Genomic DNA, 6,021 nt, shown 5'->3' on the forward strand with positions numbered 1-6,021 from the left:
GAGGCTGGGGCCTGGGCTCGAGTCGCCCTCGGCGTCTGACCCCTTGTCCCCCGCCCCTGCACCAGGAGCTACTGCTCCATGCCTTTGAACCCAGAAGCTCCTACCGCTGCAAAGCGGGTCTTGTAGTTCATTGGGGACGACGGGGCCCTCCCTCGCGGAGGCTCCGGGGCTGAGGCGCGAGTGCCCAGAATGGGGGGGGGAGGGCGGGGGTACCTCTTCGCTGAGAACCTCTCGTTCTGCACTGTGTGCTTTGTAACCTCTTAGTCCAGAGAATAGCACGCCACGTGAGGCTCTTGTGAAGCGTCGGGGCTTTCAAAACCGATCTTTCCCCCGGTTTTGCCTCTCGGCGCATCCTTCTGGCAAATTCCGCAAGCTGAGCTCGGCGGCCCTCTGGGCGCGTGGAGCATTTGCTTTCGTCTTTGCACGATTGCTAATCGTTGCAACGTCTTAAGCTGTGCATTCCAGAGGAGGACTTGCCACCCTTAAACCCAGGCCCCCTCTGTAGGCATGAAAAAGCCATGCCCTTCTGTAATGTTAGAGATTGGGAACTCAACGTTATAACTAGCTAGGCACGATGTAGTCGGGAGGCAAGATACCGCGTTTTCAAGCTACGTCCGGATTGTATTCCCAGTCGGCCGAGTAACTGAAATAGGTGTGAAATTCTGGGGCTGTTCGCACAGTGAGGTGCTGGGACTGGCTTCTATTTAGAAGTCCTCTGAGGCGGACCCAGGGAGGGAGGGAGGGAGGGAGGGCTCCAGGGTATGGAGGACGTGCCGCCCAGGGCTCACGTTCAGAACGCGCGGCAGACGGTGTTCCTCCCTTGACCTCCCGACACGTCTCCTCTTTTGTCCTGAAGGTTGTTGAAGTTGAACCTGGAAAGCAACTCTCCACGGTGAGCATGCACTGGGAGCATGCGCTCTGATCGAGCTCGCCCGCTGTCCTTGCTATACCAGAGGCACCTGGAGAGACGGGACTATCTTCTCTGGCTTTGGCGGCGCTAGCAGCCCAAGGGGCCACGTTTGAAGACCAAGCGACCTGCCTCCTCCCCTCAAGCTGCCTAGAACATAATCGAGGTGACCGAGCGTTCACGGAAATGAGAGCCTCAGGATGCGTGTGATACAGCACGTGAGCCGGTTCCTAGCGACCACGAGTGATAAGCGTCCTAATACTCCAGTAATTCTGTGTCCTGCTCTTCAGCTGAAGAACCAAAGCACTGAATCAAGCTCCTTCGTTTGGGGAAATAATCCCTCAGGGGCAAGGGGACGGGCAGGGCAGCCTATGGCCTCAGGAAGCCCCCCCCTCTGCCTTTGGCGTCACTGTTGCACCTGCCTTTGGCTGGCCCTCCCCGTTCAAGTGCATTGACGTCGGGTGGGGTATACATACTCCGCGAGGCACGGAAGCCGATCCATTGGGAGGAGGACGAATGTATTACATGTTCCTTTCATTATTTTTTTACTTATATTTTTTAAGATTAAAAAAAATTTTTTTAAGTATTTATTTTTGACACAGAGAGAGACAGAGCATGTGCAGGGGAGGGGCAGAGAGAGGGGGGACACACAGAATCTGAAACAGGCTCCAGGCTCTGAGCTGTCGGCACAGAGCCCGACGCGGGGCTCGAACTCACGGACCGCGAGATCGTGACCCGAGCGGGAGTCGGACGCTTAACCGACCGAGCCCTCAGGCGCCCCCCACCCACCTTCCTAAGTTCTCCCCTGTGCAGCCCGGAAGTGGCATTTCCCAGGCCCCTTTTCCAGTAGGGGGCTTAGATTCTCCCACGAGTGAGGAGGAAGAAGGGATGGAGAAGCAGTTTTTCTGTGGTGGCTGCCTGGGACAGCCTTTGGTGTCAGCAGCAGGCAGACGTGCATTTGACCAGTGGCCTCTGGATGTCGTCCTGACATTTACCCACTTCATCGTGCAGGAGGCCGAAACCACTGAGCAGGCTTCCCTGCAACCCCTGTGCTCCCCCATCTCTAGAAACTGCCTCCCTCATCTTGGCCCCCTGCCTCCCAGCAGCTATAGAAGCTTCTGGTTCTGTATTAAACCACTTCCATTCTGCAGACTGAGAACGTCGTGTGTCCCCTCTCAATCTACCTCCCTCCCTATAGAAGCTACCCACTGTTGGGAGGGAAGAGTAGAAGTTCCACAGGGAGGCCCTTTCTGTTCTCTAGTTTAAATAAGCGAGTACCTTTTATCAGACCTAGGACTCCTGTGGTCTCAAGATGCGCCACCGTCTTATGGACCAAATAGGAGAGAAGAACGTGGCCTATGGAATTGCACACCATGATCATATATGCAGGCAATCTCATCGATGTTAGGATGTGGAAAAAATGGGTGGGTTAAGACATAAAATGTCGGGGCGCCTGGGTGGCTCGGTCGGTTAAGCGTCCAACTTTGGCTCAGGTCATGATCTCACAGCGCGTGAGTTCGAGCCCCCCGTCGGGCTCTGTGCTGACAGCTCAGAGCCTGGAGCCTGTTTCGGATTCTGTGTCTCCCTCTCTCTCTGCCCCTCCCCCACTCACACTGTGTCTCTCTCTCAAAAATAAATAAACTTTAACACTTTTTTAAAAAGACATAAAATGTTAACTCTCAAAAGCTGAACAGGTAGTTTTAAAAGGTTAATGCAAAGAAATGAAGAACTAAAGGCCGATAACGCGAGCCCAGTGAACGAACGGCAAGAAAAGAGCAACGCTAGTCTGAGCTTTGGAACAACCACAGCCCGGAGGAAAACAAAAGCAATCTGATCAGATCTGCCCAAAATTCACAATTATCAAGATTGAAACGTGAACGGACGGCCAACAGCATAAGCAGAGGGTCTTGCCATGAGTGTATATTTTACCTTTAGGCATCAGCTGATGCTAGACAGAAGCCATCACGCTTAGCAGGTCATTTAACAATTTCCTTACATCCAGCAAAGAAACAAAAGAGGGAGCTGGAATGATTCTAGATTAACACTGTCTTAAAGACATGTCGTCCAGACGCCACGGGTAGACTTTGTTCAGATCCGGATTAAAAGACGCCAACAGTAGGGGTGCCTGGGGTGGCTCCGTTGGTTAAGCATCTGACTCTTGATTTGGGCTCCGGTCCTGCTCTCACGGTTCGTGAGTTCAAGCCCTACGTCAGGCTCTGCACTGACAGCGCAGAGCCTGCTTGGGACTCTCTCTCTCCCTCTCTCTGCCCCTCCCCCACTTGTTCTCTCTCCCTCCCTCTGTGTCTCAAAATAAATTAACAAAATTTATTTTAAAAAGCCAACAGTAAAAGGCGTTTATGAGACAATCCAGGAAAGGCGAACGCCCGGTGGGTATTAGATGCCAGTAAAGAGTTACTCATTTATGACCATGTGGCCGCGCCAGACTGTAATGGTGACCAGAAAAGTCTGTGCCCCACAACACCGGGAAATGGATCTTGGTAAACAGCCGGCAGTCTCAACCATACGTCGTGATCCCACTGGCAAAATAGAACACATTCATACCTTTCTGAAATTTGCCAATTTCCTGGGTGCCCCCCTTCTCCCCGCCCCCCCCCCCCGCCATTATGCTCACATGCCTGGGTCCTCTAACCCTCCCTCCCTGCCGTATTTTCTCCATAGCACTTAAACTTGGGACTGATTATATTAGTTCTAGCCCTCGCCTCTTCCTTTCCCTGTAAGAGGATCTTGCATCCGTCCATTGGCACGGGGCTCGCGGTTCCTTCTTGAAGACAAAGTCTATCGCCCATGCCGTTGTTGACCCTGAGCTCTGCTTTGGCCAACGAGACATAAGTGGCCCTGAAGCACATCAAGTGCCAGCAGAAGCGTTACGATGGCTTCTTGGTCATCTCTCTCCCATTCCCCTCTGCCACGAGCACAGCTTGTGCCACGCAGGGGCTGCTCCTTCAGACTGGTTTCGGGAGCAAGAAGGCATGTTGGGGCAGGACCAGGCCAACCCACCGCCTCCTACACAGCGTGTGAGTAAGAAGCCGATGTGTGTGACTTACTGGGTTTGGGAGCCTCGGTAGCACAGCTCAAAATAAGGTGAAATGTAGCCGATGCACTTGCTGCCATCGTGTTTATTTGTACACCGGATGTCCTCCCCGCTAGAACGAACTCTTCATAAGGGCAGTGAGTCTCACTCGTTTGTTTCCTGTGTCCTCAGCGTCGAGAAGGGCGCCTAACGCGAAGCAGGGCCCAAGTATTTGTGCTCTGACTCATACTCCCAGGAATCAAATGTAGCTTGATTTTTTTTCCTTTTTTGGGGACTGAATTCATCCTAGCCTTTCCGCAAGTAGGAGAGTTAATGAGTTAATGTCATAAATTGCCATTTGGCCTTTAGATCATTTTCTGCTTGGTCTTACATACGTAGTGCCAAGCTTTGAAACTAGAGGGAGAACGAGTGAGTTACCAGAGAACAGTGTGGCTCTGAAGAGAATTAACAACTAAGTTCCCAACCCGTCATCTGGCTTAACGTGACATCTCGGTCCCAGCCATGGACTCACTCCTGCCACCTCACTAAAAGTCTGTAAGAAACGGAAAATGATGGAGATGCACGGTCCCCCCGAAAACTAAGATGGGCAGGCTTGCTTTGGCTACGGTCCCGGAAATATTTCCACTAAGTCTAAGGTCCCGGGGGCCGGAGTGAGAAAAGTCCTGTGTCATCCATTTGAAGGCGTACTCCCCCCACCAGCGCGAAAGCACGTCTGGTTTCCGGGCGTGTGTGACAACCCGTGGCATCTTCAGGTCTCACAAAGTACGGTCATTCGTGGCCCTGCCATGCTCTGCCCCTTGCCTTTTCATTCCGTTAGGTCAATTCCCAAACACCCGGCAAACCTTAGAAAAGGAGGCAGAGGGAGTGAGCCTCTTTGGGGAGGTGAGCGAGAGACCCCACGGGCCTAGCGTTGCAGGTAGAAGCCACAACAAGAGCGTCCCTGGTAGCGGCGGGCGCGCGCTGGCAACGGGATTTTAAAGTGTATTGAAAAAAGTATTTAACGTGCATTTTAGAAGATGGGAGGAAGCACCCCCGGAAAGGTGCTAAATGCTTGGCAGGCTGCCCGGCAGGGAAGAGTGAAGGAAAGAGTGTGCTCCTTCACACCTTAGGCACCTTCCTGTCTAAGTGAGAAGAGAGCATCGCCCTCCGGGGGAGGGTGGGTGGCTCAGTCGGCTGAGCGTCCGACTCTTGATTTGGGCTCAGGTCTGGATGCAGGGTCGTGGGATTGAGCCCCACGGTGGGCTCCACGCTGAGCCTGCTTAAGACTCTCTCTCTCCCACTGCCCCTCTCCCCCGCTCGCTCGCACGTGCACTCTCTGTCTCTCAAAACAAACAAAAACCCTCCAAATACTTGGGTAACGTACAAATGTCCAAAATGTGGCAAAGGCGGGGTAGGCATGAGATACGCCAGGTGACCTTTGCCCGGTGGAGAGGAGGATGAGCCACCCGCCCGAGGAAGTGTCGCTTGAGCCCAGACCAGAAGGACGACGAGCGGGGGGCGGAGGGACGTGTGCTTTCAAGGCCAGGGCCACTGAGCAGGGGTGAGCTGCTATAAACACGCCCACGTCTCTTCCAGTAGATTTGCGGTTCTTTCTTGTTTTTTAACGTTTAATCATCTGAGAGAGAGACAGAGACAGAGACAGAGAGAGAGGGAGCATGAGCTGGGGAGGGGCAGAAGGAAAGGGAGACAGAGGATCTGATCCGAAGCATCGTCAAGTGCAGAGCCCGATGAGGGGCTCGAACCCACGAGGCATGAGATCACGACCCGAGCCGAAACTGAGAGTTGGGCGCTTAACCGACTGAGCCACCCAGGCGCCCCTGTGGTTCTTCTGAAGACATCATAAATACATCCGGTGAGCATCTTATCAAAAAGCCTTTACCTTTTTTCCTCATGGGAAAACAGTGGTGCCCACATCATTTGCTGAACAATCCATCCTTTCCCGACTAGTTGCAAAACATCACCTTCATCATACATTAAATCCTGGAAGAAAACTGATAAGGAAGCATGCAAATGTTCAGCTTGACTAGGTATGACACTCGTACGAATGAGAACAGGATGCGCG

The sequence above is a fragment of the Lynx rufus genome, unplaced genomic scaffold (assembly GCF_022079265.1).
Source record: "Lynx rufus isolate CCGP_SWC_20201006 ecotype Redwood Valley unplaced genomic scaffold, mLynRuf1.p SCAF_14, whole genome shotgun sequence".
Taxonomy (NCBI): domain Eukaryota; kingdom Metazoa; phylum Chordata; class Mammalia; order Carnivora; family Felidae; genus Lynx; species Lynx rufus.